The sequence below is a fragment of the Prunus mume genome, linkage group LG1 (assembly GCF_029339155.1).
Source record: "Prunus mume cultivar Tortuosa linkage group LG1, ASM2933915v1, whole genome shotgun sequence".
Classification (NCBI taxonomy): Eukaryota; Viridiplantae; Streptophyta; class Magnoliopsida; order Rosales; family Rosaceae; genus Prunus; species Prunus mume.
Window position 1 is genome coordinate 23,945,157 of NC_142698.1, and position 20,879 is coordinate 23,966,035.

General features: G+C 35.5%; 1 pseudogene; it reads right to left on the reverse strand.

Annotated features, from left to right (window-relative positions):
- Positions 1-13,237: 13,237 nt before the first annotated feature.
- Positions 13,238-14,895, reverse strand: LOC148921377 (uncharacterized; annotated as a pseudogene).
- Positions 14,896-20,879: the final 5,984 nt, after the last annotated feature.

The following is a 20,879-nucleotide window of genomic DNA, read 5'->3' on the forward strand; positions in this document are numbered from 1 at the left end:
TATCATTACTTCATATCTTGGTTATCATTCACAAATTGTGCCCAGTACGTGACCCTTATTGGCCTCACTGCCCTATGTCCCTGTCTGGTACATTTATCCTTCGGATACGCCGTCACTGAAGTTCTCATGTTTCATGAATAATACATACTTCACAAAAACTCCAAACAATATATATTGTGTGAAATATTGCACAAATTAGACATGTTTGACTTGAAAATAGAGAGAACTTTGTAAATAGATTTTCACATTTATTACAAAATACGAACTTTTAGAACATATTACATAACCCACTCACTATGATAAGTATGAAATATTGCAAGACAAACACACACGTTCTTCATCTTGTTTCTTTTTCTTCCTTATATATATATATATATATATCTCTCTCTCTCTCTCTCTCTCTCTCTCTCTCACTACTTCATGGTAAAAATCTACCTTAAAGGATTGGAATGAATGATTGAAGTAAGGAAGCATGATACTTATAGGAGAGGCTATGTATGCATCCAAATAATATTTGTATATACAATATTTTAAACCATCAAAAGATAAGATAGAAGTAAGGGAATAATATGAGTCATCCCTTTTTGGATAATGATATCACAACACCACCACCAAAAGATAAGATAGAAAGATAAGGAAATAATGTGAGTCATCCACCTTTGGCTAATGATATCACAACACCACTTGTTACTAGCATGTAAGGTGGCATGACAATGATGATTTGATTAAAACCAATTCTAAGTCTCTACACGTGAAAAACAAGAATGGTGTCATCTTTCAACTAAAGGGATAATCTCATACTAGGCTTAAGATCTAATAATATATAAGTCCTCACAAAAAATATTTAACAAAGAAAAATTCATATTAATAAATAATTAATATGTGGTATGAATATTATTATATATATATATATATATATGTATCTTTACAGTTTCTCACTTTGTAGGAGACTTTTCTTCAGCTGTAAATGGGCTTGCCGTAAAGGGCAGACTTATGAAATTGTCCTCTTTGTATGAGTTCAAAAATTAAGCCCCAAAAATACTTCGAAAGAGCAGCAGAGCCTTAGGAAGTATTTTGGTTACCTTCACCAGCCAAAACAATAGCAACTTACAGGTAATTTTTGCATGCTTACAGATAAACCTTTGAGCTTGGCATGAGAGGCATGTGGCATGGAAGCAAAATCAACATGAGTTTAGCACTGAGGGGAAATTTAGGCTTTCTTAGGGGTAAAAAGGGAAGTGTTAAGGTGAGAAAGGAGAGATTTATAGGAGATTTGGCTAGGAAGAGAGAAATGAAGAACAATGCTCTTTGACAGCGGATACTCATGCGCAGGAAGAGAAGAATGGAGAATAGGGTGAGCAGTGCACGAGATTGCTGGGTTCTTGCAAGTTAGAGAGAAAGCTTGCTCTCTGAATCTGGGTTGGATTTGTTAGGTAGGAGAGGCTTCATTTTATAGCCGCTGGAAACCATCACTTCCCAAGAAACCCTAATGACTTCTACCTATTTTGGCCAATCTTTTCCCTTCCTTTCTCATCACCCTCCTTGGCTTTTCCCATTTTGATGAAATCCCTTCTGTCTATTTGCACCAGATCAGAGTTTTTTGAAGCTCAAGGCCCCTTTTTCCCCATGGTGTCTCAATGCATGGACTTCCATTCCCACCATCTCTTTTATTGCTTTCTTCTATTTTTTCCATGGCCAAGTCTGATGGGAAAAAGAGTTGGGATATATATATGCTGGTTCGAATGGTGCTTCTAGCAGCTCGCATGCTAATATTCTTTGGTTCCTTGAATGTTTCTTGCTTGGAACTTGCTCCCCCCATGTGCTGGAACCTCCAGCAGCTCTGTTCAATGATCCTACAGACCTTCTCTACATGGCTTCTATTTTTCTAGTAAGGGGCTGAGGTTTTTGTGGCTTATTTTGGAGTTTTGTATGGGCCAAGGTGGTTCCTTAAGTAAGTGGGCTATTTTTATTAAAATTGGGCTTTTTGGTTGAGTCAATAGACTATTTTGCTTGGGCTATTTCTTCTCCCTTGTGCTCACCCATATATTTGGGCTAAAGAAATAGGCTTGAGTCCCTAGGCTCCTAAGCAACCAAAGACTTTCCATTACTCGGCCCATCAATGGGCCTCATGTTGATTTATTATCATCCATACCACAACCCACTCAAGTAAGCCCCGGGCATTTGAGTGGCTTAGGCCCACTTAGGCTTGTAGCGTGGTTGGGTGTGAGATAATAATTTTGTGCTTGGCATGGCATGTCGCTTGACTTGTTTAAATTTTAGGGAGTTTCACTAAAACACCCAAAATGGGGGTTGAAATTATAAAAAAACCCAAGCACTATTTAAACATATAAACACACCCAAAACCCATCATTACACACACTCAAAGCCCATTTATAAACACACCCAAAAAGTTGACTTTGGGGTTGATTTTGGGTGTGTTTCTATGTTTAAATAGTGCTTGGGTTTTTTTATAAATACATGTCTAGGATTGGGTTTATTTATACATTTATATCGTCCTTGGGAAGGACTGCGATGTTTAATTTTGGCATGGGCTTGTAGAGCCGGTATATTTTATCTCAACCCCTAGCATGGCGAATTTATTTAGCATGGCACGTGAACTACAACTCGCATGTGGCGGGTTTTCGTGTACTCCGCTTTATGCTTTTTCTTAATGGAGTGTCGTTTTGGGCTGATAATTTATTCGGGCCCAATAATGGATTTTTTGTGCCTCAACACTCACATTACAAGCCTAGCCGATCAGCTATACTCCATAAATAGAACTTAAGGGGTATGATTATTTGTTTTTATATAAAAAGGACCTTGGTATAGCCGCATGGCTGTACTATTTTTTTAAAAAAAAAGGAACCGCCTAATAGCACCTATTCGGAATACTTTTATTTTTTATTTTTTAATTTTTAAAAAGAATATAGCCATGCGGCTATACAAAGGGTCTTCATTTCTCACTTTACACCCTAAAATTGAAATTTCTCACTTAAACTTCTGGAACTGAAAAGTTAGGCCACCATATAATACTTTAATATAATTCTATGTGTATAATACTTGAATTTCGTATACATTATTGAAAATTTTGTAAAGAAACACGTGTATTAAACATGAAAAATATGTACATACGTGTATTGTACTAAGTCTTTAAGACGTAAACACGTACATATATGTATAATACAAGTGTTAAATGGGAAAATGCTAAATTCTTTATAAGGGTAATAACTCTCGAAAAGTTAAAAATCAAAAGGAGACAATAGAGACTTCGATAATGGCCAAATAGTAATGAATAATGCTCTAAACTACTCTTATCAATAAAAGAAATTGGGAAAAGATTTTGTTTTTTAAAAAAGGATCCCAGTGTTGTAAATGCATGAGTTGGTGGATGACCACCATACCTCTTAGCATTCACCCTTTCTAATTCTATGTAACCTACACACTAAATACCATAGTTATGGGCTTGACATTTATGAGTTGTTAATGTCTTCTTATCACTGTAAGCCTAGAAATATGAGGTCTTACAAGGATTAGGTAATAAAATAAAAAGATAAAAAAATATTACCGAAATGAAATCCAAATAATGTTGGAACTTCAGGTTCTTAACATGATGTATAGTTTTCCACCCAAAATCATAATACATATGCACTTGTTGAAATATCGATTTGGAGGTTGACACAATTAGAGTTTCAAGTTCTAGAATTTACCTATTTTAATGCACATGTTGGCAAAACTTATAGTTTGGATTAGACATAATAAGAACTTTGGGTTCTAAGATATTTGAACTTCGGATCATATGAGGAACTTCAGGTCCTTAAATTTAAATTCTTGAAATGAAAACAAATAACTGAACATAACAATACAAATAAAATAATAATTAAAATACTAGAATATCTAATCATATGATCCGAAGTTCAAATATCTTAGAACCCAAATTATTGAAATGAAAACAAATTTAAATTATTGAAATACTAGAATATCTAATCATATGATCCGAAGTTCAATTTAAATTATTTATTTTCATTTAAATTATTTAAATTTAAGGACCTGAAGTTCCTCATATGATCCGAAGTTCAGATATCTTAGAACCCAAAGTTCTTATTATGTCTAATCCAAACTATAAGTTTTGCCCACATGTGCATTAAACAATAACGCTATGGGCACCAACTTTTTTACCAACTTTTGAAACCAACACACGTGGCACATGACATGGCAACCCATGTCATCTGCCATCTCATCTATTTTAATTACATAATTTGTTATATAAATAAAAGAATTTAACATCGAACAAAGAAAAGAAAAAGAAAAGAAAAAAAAGAAAAGAAACCCATTTAATATTTAGGTCCCTTCCGTCTTCCTCCTTGGCTCCCCCACCCTCTCCTCTCTTGAAAAAACCCTAGAAATTCAACAGTCCTCCATGATAGCCAATATGTCTCTTAGTATGGGAATCAAAGCCAGGATGCCAATCCAAGTGGACATCAGTATGGGAATCAAAGTCAGAATTCAAGCTAGAATATAATTCCAATCAAAGCATTTAGCTTCCTCCCTTTCAATTGCCGCTAGTTGAAACTTCTCAAATTCAAAGCATCGATCCTTTGTGGTTTAGCGTTAAACCTCCTTCTTCCTCTTTGAAAAACCCTAGAAATTCAACGTCCTTCATTGAAGAATTAAAGCTCTCATCGCACCATTTTATTCAACCACAATAATGTCGTCGATAGGTACGTACATACTTGAGCAATTTTTTATCACTTGGGTTTTAGTGTTCTAATACTCATATTTTATTATAACTAAAAAACAAAACAAAAGTTCTGCATAAATCGCACCAGCAAGTTAGGAGAGGGTTGGGGAGCCAAGGAGGAAGACGGAAGGGACCTAAATATTAAATGGGTTTCTTTTTTCAGTGTTAAATTCTTTTATTTATGAGTAATGCTACACTTACCACATTTTTATCCCACATTTCTATACCACATGATGTGGCATGTCCATATCATATGCCATATCAATTAAATTAACGAAGTGTATTTTAATAAAGAAAATTAGAAAAACAGAAACTAGTATTTTACATGATGTGGTATGTACACATCAGCCGCCACATCATGTGGTATAAAAAATGTGGTAAGACTAGTATTATTCTTTATTTATATAACAAATTATGTAATTAAAATAGATGAGATGGCAGATGACATGGGTTGCCATGTCATGTGCCACATGTGTTGGTATCCAAAAGTTGGTAAACAAGTTGGTGCCCATAGCGTTATTGGTGCATTAAAATAGGTAAATTCTAGAACCTGAAGATCTAATTGCGTCAACTTCCAAATCGATATTTCAACAAGTGCATATGTATTATGATTTTGGTCAGAAAACTATACATCATGTTAAGAACCTGAAGTTCCAACATTATTTGGATTTCATTTCTTCTATTTTTTTTTTTGTCTTTTTATTTTATTACCTTGAACAATATCATATTACTAAAAATTTGGACCTGCAGTTCAAAATTAGGTATTCTTTTTCATTTGATATAGGCACTCGAACCCGAAGTTTCATATATACGTTAATATATATATATATATATATATATATCCAAAGTTCATAATTGTCTATTGAGATTAATATTAATATGAACCCGTAGTTCATATCCTGTCAAGAACCTGCAGTTCTAGCAATACATATATGAAATGTTAATTGAACTTGAAGTTCAGAATCAAACGTTGTTTTTTTTCCTTTTTCTTTATCATGTTTTTCACAATGGAATCAAAAGATTGGAACTTTCAAGTTCATTCGATCTTAGTTTTTATTATTCTTATATTTGATTAGAATCTGTAGTTCTATATCACATAATCTAATTGGAACCCGAAGTTCTTCAATCATACCTATGCTATTCCTATCAAATTGAGCTTGAAAGACCTTTGATTCATCATTTAGTTTTGAACGTATTTTTCTTAAAATCAATACTTTTATGTGATCTTTTTTAACCTGATGTTCAAGATCAAATTCAGCCTATAGCCATAAGTTTTGTTTATATGACTCGCTAGAACCCGAAGTTCTATACTTTAAAACTTGAAGTTCGAAACTGCTAATTTTTTTAGTTTATAATAGAAATTTACAAATATCTTCATATTAGAACATTTAATTCCATAAATTAAATTTATCTTAGAACCTAACATTCGATATATTCAATTTATCTTATAACCTTCTATTTTATGTTTCATATTTTATTTTTATTTTTAGAAATTAGTGTGATTATTATTGTAAATTTTTATTTTATTTTAATTAGTACTACTGTATTGTCTTTGTGAATTATTTATTTATATCTTATTTGGACCAGAAGTTCCATGTTAAACAATTAGTTGAAACTAGAAGTTTCATTATACATATTTGAAATACAAAATTTAATTTGAGATTATAAAAATCTGAAATATTTGCAATGACATACTTAATTCAAAACCTGGAGTTTTGATTACACATTATAATCGAAACCTGAAGTTTTGGATATTTAATTTGTATTATGAACTAGACGTTATCTCCAAACCAGAAATTATGGATTTTGAAATTTTAAGTCCATAGAGAATGTTTTAAGTATATTATATGAACCAGAAGTTCAGTGAATTTTTATTATTATTATTTTTTGTTCTGGCTTTCATGGATATCCTAAAAGTTGATATTCTCATATATACAAATAAGAAAGAAAATAGAGATCTAAGTAGGATTGTAATGTGGAAGAGCATAAAGGAATAAATTTATCCTTTCGTGTTCTAGGAGCTCCAGTAGTAGCAATATGAAAAATATGATGTGTTTCAATTGTTTGGTAAATAAAAAGTCTTTATTATGCATCCACGAATTTCATATGATTGGATCTATTATTTCCTAAAGAAATATAAGAATTTAATTACTATTTACTTAGTGAATAATTATAATTTAAATATTTGACTAAATAAAAATAATAATTACTGTTTATTAAGTTAATTAAAGTATTTAATTATTCACTAAAGAAATAATAATTAAATAATTCTAAGATATTATTTAATTACTAAAAAGAAAATTTATTGGACCTAAAAGATACTAAATTTATATTTATTCTTAAATAAAATCTCTCCCGAAAAAATTTCGTCGCGAGAACTCTAATCAGGCGAATTTTCCTAGGTAGACTTGTGTTGATGAACTTTCGTCGGGAGAGGTTTTCTTGCTTTTTTTAAATTTTTTATTATTTATATTTATATTTATTTTAAACATGTAAATTTAGTTTCTTTAATTTTTTTTTTTTGGCCACCTTCTTTAGTTTAATATATGTAATTAAGTAATATCATAGCCTTTTTTAATTACTTTAATTTGCAATTATGTTTAATTATTATTTCTTTATTGAATATTTATATATTTTGCTCATTTCGTAAATTACTTAATGAATAGTAATTCATTATGGACTTTCTTTTCACAAAATTAGTTGGGTAAATTCAAGTCTCTAACCAAAAGCCTTAGCTTCAGAAATTGTTCCCAAACCTTTCTTAAGGCTCGAACCCTAACCATAAGACCATCTCCAGTCATAGGGCTAAATATAGTCCATGGCTAAAAATTTAGCCCCCCAAAATATTAATTTTTTAAAGAATGATGCAGAACTAAATTTTTCCATCTCCAGCCATGCATGGCTATATTTTAGGGTCATTCATATTTTATTATTTTGAAAAGGAGAGTGGGGAGTGCTTTAATGATTAGTTGTTGAAAAGCACAGGGATGGGGCCCACTGTAAATTTGGCCTAGGCCAAAGCTAGACTACATTTGGCCCAGTTGGAGGGCTAAAGGGCCAAATGTGGCCTTCCAAATTTGGCCTAAATTTTATTTAGCCCGTGGTTGGAGATGAGTTTTGCATTAATTTAGGTCTATATTTGCGATATAGCTCATGGCTGGAGATGACCTAAGCCTACTAAGGAGTAGATACGTTCTCTTATTTTCCAATGTGGAACTCAAGTTCATGTATTTCAATCAAACTCCAACAAGCAGTTGATATTATCGAATCATGTTGTGACATTGATTTAAGTTTCGAGGCTAAAATCCATTTTTGGAATACTAAAATATTTTGGGTACTAAAACTAAATTTATAGGATTTTTATTAAAATATTTAATGCTAATTACTCACTAAAGAAATAATAATTACAACGTAATCACTAATGAAAGTATTTAAACAAGGCTAAGATATTATTTAATGAATAAAAAAGAAAATTTTGAAAAGGATATTTTAAATAGAATATTTGAACAGTATATCCCCCCGACTATACCCTTTGAATAGCATAATCTTGATTTCTCTTTTTTAATTACTATTTACTTAGTGAATAATTAGTATTCAAATATTTTATTAAATAAAAATAATAATTACCATTTATTAAGTTATAAAGTATTTAATTATTCACTAAAGAAATAAAAATTAAATAAGTCTGATATTATTTAATTACTAAAAAGAAAATTTTCTGGAACTGAAAAGTTCGGCCACCATATAATATTTTAATATAATTTTATGTGTATAATACTTGAATTTTGTATGTATTATTGAAAATTTTATTGAAAAAACAAGTGTATTAAACATGAAAAATATGTACATACGTGTATTGTACTAAGTTTTAAGGCGTGTATGCAACACGAAAGTATTATTAAAAAAATATGTACGTATATGTATAATACAAATGCTAAACGGGAAAATGCTAGTTAAAAATTAAAAGGGGACAATAAAGACTCGGATAATGGCCAAATAGTAATAGATAATGCTTTAAACTCCTCTTATCGATAAAAGAAAATTAGGAAAAGATTTTGGTTTTTTTAAAAAGTATCCTAGTATATATTTAAATACTCTTTAAATTTTATTTTAATATTTAAAAAGTATAGATATTCGAATACAAATTTGTGCTCAAAAAACCGAAAAATCAATCTTAGGATTTCGGTTTTGCTTCAATTCCTACACTCCGAATTTTCCCTCTCTTCGTGGATCAAGCTAAGGCTAGGGTTTTCTCTGAATGGCGCGATCCATCTCCATCTCCTCGGAATGTCACTGTAAGTTCCCTTATTATTATTATTTTTTTCAAACACTTTCACTTTTGATTTTCTGAATTCTTCACGGTTCAATGTATTTATTGATTATTATTTCAAAATCGAGACACACTTATAGATACGTATTCGTAGTTACATATTAGAATGTATGTACATATGTTATGCTTTGCTTTTAGACTTTCCATTTGGTTTCCGAGAAAATAGAATAGAAAGTGAAGTATGAAGCGGGTTTTGTGTGGCGTGAAGGTTGTGTGTTGCTTTGTTTTTCCACATTTAATTTAAAATATCACTAAATTATGATAGAACTGTGGTGGACTTTGTATTTCCTTCACGTTTACATGTATTTTGTATCTGGCTTTTACATCTGAATTTTGATATGAAACTAATCATGGCAGCAAGTGCTTTGTAATATTTGGAATGATATTTGTTTTACTTGTGAAACGTTTTCAGTTTTTTTTTTTTTAAAGGTTGAAGCGGTTATAGTAAGTAGCACCTATAAAAGCATTGTTCGACTCTCTGTTGCACATGATGAATTAAGTAGGATGATGAGTTGGGTTGTCAAATGAGTTTAAGGCTTTTAATAATGTTATTGAATGATGAAACCATATTGGAGGATATATGAGTTGGAGCCTAATTAAACTGGGATTGGGCAGTTTGATGCTCATGCGAATGTAGATAAAACAAGTAGTCATTGAGGATGGATGATGATGGTGACATTGATATTTTTTTCTCCAATTGGAACAACAAAAATCGAACTGATCGCCTTTTTATTGTCTCTTGCCTTATCGCTGCTCTAATTGGAATTTTGACTATAGCCTACATGTGGATTGCCATGGTAGCATGTCCAATGAAACAGGTGATATTTGTGATTTAGGTCTATTCAGAATCAGAAGGTTGACTCTATCCCCTCTTCATGTCTGGTGGATTTTTGAGCTCCATTAATGAGATGGCATATTCAGTATGAGCAACTGTTAGGAGTCAGAGCAACAAGTCCAAGCATACGCTATGAATTGAAATTTTACAAGTATAGCCGAACGGCTATACGCGGCTATACGATTTAAATGTGTGAATATGATATTGGAAGAGAATAATTTTCATTGATAGGTACAATTGGTTTTATACAAGAGAGTTCTAAGTATACTAGGAAACGTGTCCTCTATTCTAGGGAACTTACTAGGAAAGTAAATCCTAATTACAACAGTATTGATATTAATTGATATTATACAAACTGATTTCCTACACTCCCCCTCAAGTTGAAGAGTGGATATCAAGAACTCTCAACTTGCGAACAAGATTGTTGAATTCTTCTCGTCCCAATGCCTTAGTAAGAATATCGGCTAACTGAGAGGACGAACTCACATGTTGTGTGGCAATCAAACCTTCCTGAATCTTATCTCGAATAAAATGGCAATCCATCTCAATATGTCTTGTTCTCTCATGAAATACTGGATTGGCAGCAATATGTAAAGCTGCCTTGTTGTCACAATACAACAAAGCAGATTGGCGATGAAGAATGCGCAAATCCTTGAGGAGGGATCGAAGCCAAGATAACTCACAACATGCTGCTGCCATAGATCTATATTCAGCTTCTGCTGATGATAAAGATACAGTTTTCTGCCGCTTCGATTTCCATGAAATTAAAGAAGATCCCAGAAACACACAATAGCCTGTAGTGGACCTTCTAGTATTAGGACAACCTGCCCAATCAGAATCACAGAAGGCACGCAAAGTCAAGTCATTCTGAGAAGACAATAATATGCCTTGACCTGGCGATTTTTTTAAATAACGAAGAATACGAAGTGCAGCCTCCATGTGAGGTTTACGTGGGGCATGCATAAACCTACTTAAGACATGAACAGAGTAAGTAATATCTGGCCTTGTGATGGTCAAATAAATCAAGCGACCAACGAGTCTTCTATACTGAGCTGGATCTTTAAGTAATTCACCCTTATCTGAGAGCTTAAGACCTTTTTCCATAGGAAAATCAACAGGTGCGGCACCTAGGAGTTTTGCATCCTTCAAAATTTCCAATGCATACTTGCGTTGAGATAAGAAAATGCCTTGTTTTGATCTTGATACCTCAATCCCCAAAAAGTATTTCAAATCTCCAAGATCTTTAATACGAAAATGACGGTGCAAAAAAGCCTTGAGTGCCGAGATAGCTATAGGGTCATTGCCCGTGATAACAATGTCATCAACATAAATCAATAATGCTGTGAAAGAGTGCCCCTTATGGCGTGTAAATAATGAATAGTCAGCTTTAGATTGAATGTAACCAGTAGAACAAATGGCCTGAGAAAACTTAGCAAACCATTGACGAGAAGCTTGCTTTAAACCATAAAGAGATTTATGAAGGCGACATACCAAGTTCTCCCCCTGTCGCCGAAGACCAGGTGGAGGGAGCATGTAGATTTCCTCATGGAGATCACCATGAAGAAAAGCATTGTTGACATCAAGCTGATGAAGGGACCAATTACGGGCGGCAGCAAGAGCTAGAAGGCAGCGGATAGTGGGCATTTTGGCAGTAGGAGAAAAGGTATCATGATAATCAACACCTTCTAGCTGAGTAAAACCTTTAGCAACCAACCGGGCTTTGTAGCGCTCAACCGAGCCATCAGACTTAAGCTTGACTTTATACACCCACCGACAACCAATGGGCTTCTTTCCAGCAGGTAACGGAGTAAGACTCCAAGTGTGGTTATCAGACAAAGCCTGCAATTCAGACTGCATGGCCTCTTGCCAATGAGAGTGGGGAGCAGCGTCCTCATAAGAACTGGGTTCAACAATAGTACGACTTTTGCAATGAAAGCAAAGTGAGCGGGAGAATAACGATGATATGAGAGAAAATTGCAGAGCGGAAAAGCGTGTACCTTTAGTAGGACCCGGCATAAAGAAGCGAGTGATCAGGGATGGGCAACATGACTTGATTGCGGATGTAGTCACGTAGCGAGCGGAAGGCACAGGATGCGTTGGATCGGCGGAGAGGGTGGGTCAGTGCGGGTGCATGTGGACTGGTGACGGGTGAACCGGGACGTGCCCGGTGGTGGGGATGAGAGCAAAGGTGGGTGGGCTCGGCAGCGCGGTGGTGGTGTCGGAGTGGGGACGAAGGCGGGGATGTGGTGGTGGGGTCGACTCGGGTAAAGGAGCTGCTGGAGAAGAAGAAAAAATGGGGTCGGACGTCGGAAGGGAAAGGAGGTGCCGGAAAGGCAGAGGGAACCGAAAGTGATGGGGAAGGAAAAGTGTGGTAGGGAAAAATATTTTCATGGAACTTAACATCACGACTTGTGAAAATTTTGTGAGACTCAAGATCATAAAGTTTGAAAGCTTTTTGGCCGAGGGGATAACCAAGGAAAACAGATGGAATTGCACGAGGAGCGAATTTATGTGTGACATGAACATTAGTGGCATATGCAAGGCAACCAAAAACACGGAGATGAGAGAAAGATGGTGTTTTGGAATAAAGACGTTCAAAAGGAGTGTGAAAAGAAAGAAGAGGAGTAGGAAAACGGTTGATGAGATGAACTGCAGTTAAAACACATTCCCCCCAAAATTTTGAAGGAAGATTAGCCTGAAGTTTTAAAGCACGAGCCGTTTCAAGGATGTGGCGATGCTTACGTTCTACGACCCCATTTTGTTGAGGCGTATAAACGCAAGAGTGTTGAAAAATGACGCCTTGTTCATGAAAGAAAGTCGAAGAGAAAGAAATTCCCCCCCATTGTCGGCACGAAGCTGTTTAATTTGGGAATCAAATTGAGTGCCAACAAAAGAAAAAAAGGTTTTTAAAAGATGTTGAGTCTCATGTTTATGGCGCATTAAAAATACCCAAGTAAAGCGAGAAAAATCATCAACTATTGTAAGAAAATAATGGGCACCAGAAATTGACGAATGCTTATAAGGGCCCCAAATATCACAATGAATTAAATCAAATGGTTTGACAGATGAGATTGAACTTGTTCCGAAAGGGAGACGACTCTGCTTTGCCAAGGGACAAACATGACAAGCGTTATTAGAGACAAAAGGGAAATCTAGTAGATGCTTAGACATAAAATGTAATCTGGAGGAAGAAACATGGCCAAGACGACGATGCCAAAGGTCGGTAGTGGTGACAGTGTGATTGCAGGATGGACGGTGAGCGGGATTTTGGTGGGTTGTGTTGGGGGTTGTCTCCGCCAATAGTGCCACCAAGTAATAAAGCCCGTCAAGTTGCTTACCCAAACCAATCGTCTTCCTCGTAGCAAGGTCCTGCAAAACGCAATAATATGGGAAAAAAGTCACTGAACAATTCAAATTTTTTGTAAGCTTACTCACAGACATCAAATCTACTGTGAAAGTAGGTACACATAGCACATCACGCAAAGTATAAGTAAAATTGAGAGGGAATGATCCTGTTGTAGTAATTGAAGCCTTCTCCCCACTAGGCATACGAACCGGTGGCACAGAATGATCAATATTACGATGAACCAACAATTTTGGAGAAGAAACAATGTGGTCAGTCGCGCCACTGTCGATAATCCAGCGCTGAAATTTTAATTTTGACAAACCTGTGTTGGTGGCAGCTGCATGGACCTGGGATTTCTTGTCGAAACTGATTTGTCACGCATGATAGCCAACATCTGCTGAATTTGAAGGTCCGAAGGCGGACATAACAGATCTGCATCGTATCCTTGGTTGGGCCTTCCGAAACACGATTGGAAGATGAACCATCATGCGTTTTCTTAGGTTTGTGGCGTGGATGACCTTCTGGATACCCATGAAGCTTCCAGCAGGTATCAATACGATGGCCATCGTCATCACAATGGGTGCAATGGGGTCGGTTTCTTGAAGATCCAGCGCGGCGATCATCACGGGTGGAGGTCTGGGAGCGATTTTGGTACATCTGTCAATGCGACGATCCTCACGATTGGTGGATCGATTTTGATTAGGGCGTCGATTCGAACGACCATGGCAGCGTATCGGAAGTTCCAGCAGCAGCTCGTGAGGCTCCAAGCGTGCGTTGCTTTTCTTCTTGGCTGATGGAGGCATATGCTTGCCTAACAGACGGCAAGGGATTCATCAAGAGAATTTGACCACGAACAACACTATAAGACTCGTTCAATCCCATAAGGAATTGCATGAGTTTGTTGCGATCATCATGGGTTGCACAGGTACATGTAGAAGAATCAGTGTAGGAAGCAAGTTCATCCCAAAGACCTTTCAACTTGGTGTAATAGGCAGCAACTGACAATTGATCTTGTGTCAAATATGAAGTCTCCCGTTGAAGTTGGAAGATACGAGGAGCGTTGCTTTGAGAGAATCGTTCACGGAGATCCTCCCAAATCTCGCGGGCGTGGTACAATATATGACACTATTGCTGATTTCGGGATCAAGAGTGTTGACAATCCAGGAGAAAACCATGTCGTTGCAGCGCATCCATACCGCGTGTTCATCAGGAGTGGATTCCGATGACGGCTTTTTGAGAGTTCCATCAACGAAACCCAATTTATTCTTTGCGTTCAATGAAATAGTCATGAATCTGCGCCACGTTGCATAATTATCTCCATTCAAAGGCTTTGGTACAATTACCAAACCTGGATGATCTGAATTATTGACGTAGTAAGGACTTGAAGGTTCAACCTTGAATGTGCCAGAGGAATCACTCATGGTTTCCGGCAGCTGAAGTTATGCGGCACGAGAAGGTAAGGTGCCGTAGGAAAAGAAATATGAAGAGCTAGGGTTTGATGTCCTGCTCTGATACCATGTGAATATGATATTGGAAGAGAATAATTTTCATTGATAGGTACAATTGGTTTTATACAAGAGAGTTCTAAGTATACTAGGAAACGTGTCCTCTATTCTAGGGAACTTACTAGGAAAGTAAATCCTAATTACAACAATATTGATATTAATTGATATTATACAAACTGATTTCCTACAAAATGCAATATTAGGAGTCAGGGCAACAAGTCCAAGCATGGAAATGAACCCTCTGTTGACACGGGAAATAGTAATGGGGGTATGTCCACAGAAAGCACAGCTGATACTCATCAAGCTGTTAATCTCTCCTCAGTTGATTTCAATGGAGTTTGGTGAACCTATACCTCTATTATTATTTCGGACGAATCATAAATTGTTGCTTGATTGTTGCATGTGCTTGTGTTTCATGTTGGTTTTTGAGCTGACTCAACACAAGGACCGGAGGTGGGTCTATATTTATTCAAAAGGTGCCGCACCATAGAAAAGCAAAACTTTGTGTTTCCTCCTCCAGTTGCTATTCTACCTGCCGGAATAGGGAATGATCTGGCTGGATAGTTTTCTACTTGATAGGATTACTCCTTGCTACCGCAACCAAATTCTCACCAATCAAATCTCCACACAAATCCATTTTGAACTACTACTAATCTTCTGCTTGATGATGGCTGGTTTGTAGATAATGCTGTAAATTGAGAGAGGCAAGTGCATAGGGTTGCAAGACTAAGAAAGAAACTGTGTCTGTATAGTGCAGCGGCCAACGGCTTTATTTTTAGGGCTTCTTAAATATGGGTCCATTTTCATTTAGATAATATGAATGCAGGACACTAATTAGGCTCTCTTCAATTGCAGTCCTCCCAATCAATTGTATGGCCAGGTATGCAAACCTTGTAGCCACCATATTCGAGAGATTTACAGGATATGACATTGGTTGAAAATGGCAAGTAAATACAAATACCACTTTTAAATATGGAAAAAACCTATTTAATTCATTCCTCACAGATTAAAAACCTATTTAATTCAAATTTCATCTATATATGTGGAAACTATATTTTTTAGAATTCTATATTCGTAGCTTTATTAAATTGGTAGCATATACCTACCTTTTAGCTATAAATTAATTTATATACTGAGTTTTTCAAAATTCTTTGATGGAATTTTTTTGTCATAATGTTAATTTTTTAATATACCTAGTATGGAGGTATAACTTTTTTTTAATTTTAAACATATGTCTTTTCCTGTCATTGAGGTGCATTCGATATGTGTTTTACCTAGTACTGAGGTGCATCAAATATGTACTATACCTATTAGATAGGTATATCAATTTCAATGGTCAATAGGGTATTGTACCTGGAGCATAGGTTATCAAATTTAAGAATAATATTAATAGTTCATGAAGAAATAAACGAGTACAATGAGATGGGGAAAAAAACAACATGTGAATTATTAATCCCTTTCACAAAGTTATAAAACTAAAAAATAGTACAACTTGACAATTGGTGAGAAACAATTGAAAATTTTAATCATTATTATCTTTAGGTAAATAGAGTGGAAAAAAAAACACATTATACTACAAAAAGCTACACAACAATGAAATTAAAACCTAAAACAAACATAAAAAATGGGAAAGAAAACAATGATAGTATATGAGTGGGCAATTGCATTATGAACGAATAATAAAAGGAGTACACAATAAAATAAGTGGCAATGGATTAACATATTTATGCACAATATGTGCATTAATAAAATCCACTTTAAATAGGAATTTGTACAAATCAAGCATGTTTAGACATTTACATTCAAAATGTAATTATTCCTTTAATTACATGATCAAATATGATCATTAATGGCCTATAAATCCTCATCTTACCCGTTTTATACAATAGGGATATAATAGGAACAAAAAATTTAAATACAAATCAGTTAAATACAAAAGATTGAGTCAGCATGTCAAAAATGGAATGTAATCTACATGGCAAACTAGTCAAAGGACTTGTATCAACAAACAATTATTCAAAAACTAAACCCAACTATTAGTTGGATTTTTGGACCTCTATCAACTTTTCTATTATTTTTCAGCCATCAATATAGTTCTTAAGTCTCGTGAAGAATCGTTCAGCTTTGGAAATTTCCAAGCTCCCTACCGAAGCATCACATCTTTCTCAGTGTATTAAAAACACTTCGAATAACAGTTTTTACTGTCTTGGCAAAAGTGGCCCTAATAGACATTATCTAATAATGAAAACAAAGGCATCTGTAGAAGATTTGTTTGACGAGCAAACAAAAACAATGTAATGTTAAGTAACCTAGTAAGAGCATCCACAATGGATGGGTGTATATGAGGATGTATGTTAAATATACACCTCGAGTCACCGGAATCGTCTCCAATGGGGAGATGTAAATGGATGTAAATATACATCACCACCATGAGGATGTAAAATAAAATGTATATTTACATCTTTTGCACGTGGGACCCACCCGAGAAAAGAAGAGGAAAAGTGGAGAAAAGTCATCATAAAAGAGTGGGACCCGTTGCTATAGTAATCGCTGGAAAAAAATTCACATGTGGAGAAATTTTGGGGATTTTTGGATGAAATCGTATCTTCTCCGAATTTAAATATTTTTAGGTCTATTTGTTTGAAAAAATAAAATGAACCTAATACAAAAAAAAATTAATTTGATAAAGTAAACACAAAATACAAATTTAGCACAAAAACGAATTAAGACAAACAAATCAATTATACATCTTTAGATTTACATCGTTTCTCATTGGAACAAAAAACGTATTTACACCCCCCCGGAGATGTAAAGTGGATGTAAAAGTGGCTTTACACCCCCGAAAATACACCCCCCACTGTTGATGCTCTAAGAGGATATCAGAATTTCACATTTCCGATGTCTTGCACATGATAGGAATAAAACATCATTGTGGACTAGTGAAGAATCATGTGTAGGCAGCGGCAAACCCAGGAATTTTCCAGCAGAGGTGCAATTTTCAAAAGCTAAGAGCTCAAAAAAAAAAAAAAAGACAACTAAACATCCTTATAATTTAAACAATACTAATGTTATTCATAATAAATTCTTTTTCTTAAAGTACCGTTCCATAACTGTACAATTAAAACAAAATAAGGGTTTTATATCTATACGTATGACTAATTGATTATAATTTATCAATTAAATAAACAAATCAATATCAAATTGTCAATTAAATAAATAAATAAAAATTAATTATACCTCGAATAGCATTTCAAGTAGCCTCTTCCTCCTTGAGTTTGCTACTGATCTTACTAATACAAAGAGAGCTAAATAAGAAAAAAAATATTATTATTAAAAAAAAAAAAGAATAAACAAAATTGGTGTTTGCTCAACAAGAAAAAAAATGCATTCAACTTACTTTGGATTGGCGTACTCAAATAGAAGAAAAAAAGAAGTGTAATTCTTGTACAAATTTGCAAACTCAATTGAATAAAGATAACTCCCACTTAAAACCCAATTAAATGAGGAATTATAGAAATTGGAAACCCAATTGAGTAAGGAATAATACAAATTCGAAAGCCCAATAGAATAGCCCAGGTGGTTTGGGCATTTCGTCGAACACATTGCGTGCATCACTTTTCTGAAGCAGAGGTGCAACTCCAACTGCTCTAATAGACTTTTTCGACTACCGAAGGTGCAGGTGCACCTCCTTGCGCCTGCACAGGTCTACCACTGTGTGTAGGAGGAGTAGCCAAAACACCTCATGATGGATAAGCCTCTTCTAGCTGGCAATGACTCGGGTTTATCCTCAAATTTATTGTGAGGAAAGTGCCTATGAAAGGCATTCACTGCTCCTGTCACCCAATCTTCACCATCCATGGCCTTGGCAATTTCAACAGCACACTCTTTAACCTTTCAACCGAAATAGTTATTTCTTTGTTAATTTAATCTATTCAGGTCCACGCAAGGGATTGAAATAACAAAAAATAACTCGAGAGTTGTGACAAGTATTTGCATGTTGAAATTGATTACAAAACAATATCAACTTCAATTAAATCAGCGCGTATGCATGTGGGATAAGTTTACACTCAAGAAATGGCAAATTATATGTAAATCACTTGGAAGTTTAAAAAGAAAATGGTAAATGTATTTGGATCTAACATGAAGCGTATGGCATCGACCAACTTTTCAAGCGAGAATTCATCAGCTGGAATGGGTGCGGGACCTACTCCTCTGGCATGCACCCTCTCCCCCCAAAATGGCTGGTCCCCAAAGAATGGTACAATTGTGGTTGGACACTAAAAAGAACAGAGAATATGAGCCCAAAATGAGTAACTGGATCATTTACAAATGTAAGACTCCCCAAGAATATAGCATTTTCAGTTACCGCACTTTCAAACCAGGCATTGTCCCAGCAACCCCATGATGCACCTAAGAAATTTTTTCAAATCCAGTGAGAAACTAGGAGTAGCCTAGTTATCCAATAGGGAACAAAACAACAAAAAGGTGCATCAAGTTCATGTGACGTTCTGAACACCAGTGTAGTGAAATCGCAACCAAATTAAAAAGAATGAAAAGCATTGAAATTTACCACAGCAAAGCATCGTTGGAATAGCCAATCATGGGGGCAATTGTCCACTAAATACACAGAATCACTTGGTTCTGCCACTAAGAAGAGAAATATATGAAGGCTTTCAGATGTAAAGAAGCATAAGAATACAATGTGCTTGAAAGTAATCTTTTTTTAAGAATCAAGACTTACAATTACCAAGGCCACCCCAGCCTCGGTTGATGACGACTCTCTGTCTAGTTATTTCCAGAGCTTGAAGGATAATATTGGTCATTTTCTCTGGTTCTTCAAGAGGCTAATACAATACACATAAAAAAAAATTAGCAAGCAAGACAATTTAGCATTTCAATCAAATGCACAATCAAGTAACCTTTACTATGCAATTCAGAGGTATACTCTGCATGTATTAGACATGCCTCAGTCAAATTAGATATTGAACAACTGAACAACCAAAGGGTCGATTTGTCATCTGTCATGAATAGACCTCCACAACCTGTTCGTTGGGGACCAACATGAAGGTGGTCACTCTTTGGAGATTGTGGCTTTGGTTGATTGTTTTAATTGGGAAGGAACAAGTAATTTTTTTAGGGTAAGGACTGTTGGAAATTAGGAACGTTATTAAATTGTTATTTAGTTTCCTTTTATTAGTTGATTGTAATTGATTTGGAGTAGTCTCCAAGTAACCTAGTTTTCCTAGTTAAGCTTGTACCATCTCCATAAATACTTAGCCTTTTGGCTCTATCAATAACAACCCGAGAATTATTCTTCTTAAAAAAGTCTCTAATTTCACATGGTATCAGAGCACCGATTCTAGGGCGTCTCTTGAAACTTTTTACAAACCTTATTTTCTTCACAATCCGATGTTTCACAACCCTAGTTGCTAATCTTTGAAATCCTCTGCCAAATTGAGAGTCGTTGGCGCTTTTCATCCCTCACCCATAATGGGTATTCATCTTGTACAGTCGTCTTGTTCACCCTCTCCTCAATAATCAATATTTTATTCCCGCTACCAAAGCCATACCATCCCACAGTTCCTACATCTAACTAAACCAACAGTCGCACCCTTCTTTGGCGCTGCAATTTCCTTATGTTTTTCATACAAGTATTGCTCTCTATACAAATCATATTGAGCCATCTCTAGTCATGCTCTCTGTTGCAACTCAGATATTGAGCCCATGTTTTCATGTCTACTATGCTTGCCACAACCACGCCACCTTCGGCCTTCATCGAGCCTACCCATCATTTTTTAAGTCGTCTACGCTTGCTGCAGACACGCCGTCTTCATTGCGGTTCCTTCATGAGCCTCGTCACTGCTCACTTGAGCCGTTTATTTCCTCCGTGAGCCTCGTCAATGCTCACCTAGCCATCATGTCTTTGGACAACCCACGACATCTCCAACAAGCGCGGAGGCTCTACACTAGCACCACTGCTGTTGACCAGCCACTGTGTTCATTGATTCTTTGCCCTTGCCTAGAAACCATCGATCGCTCGTATCCAAGCCATCTATCGTAATCTTCCTGAGAGCACCTTTGCACAACTGCTGGTCCTTTTTCTCTGTGTTGCCATCGCTTCTTTG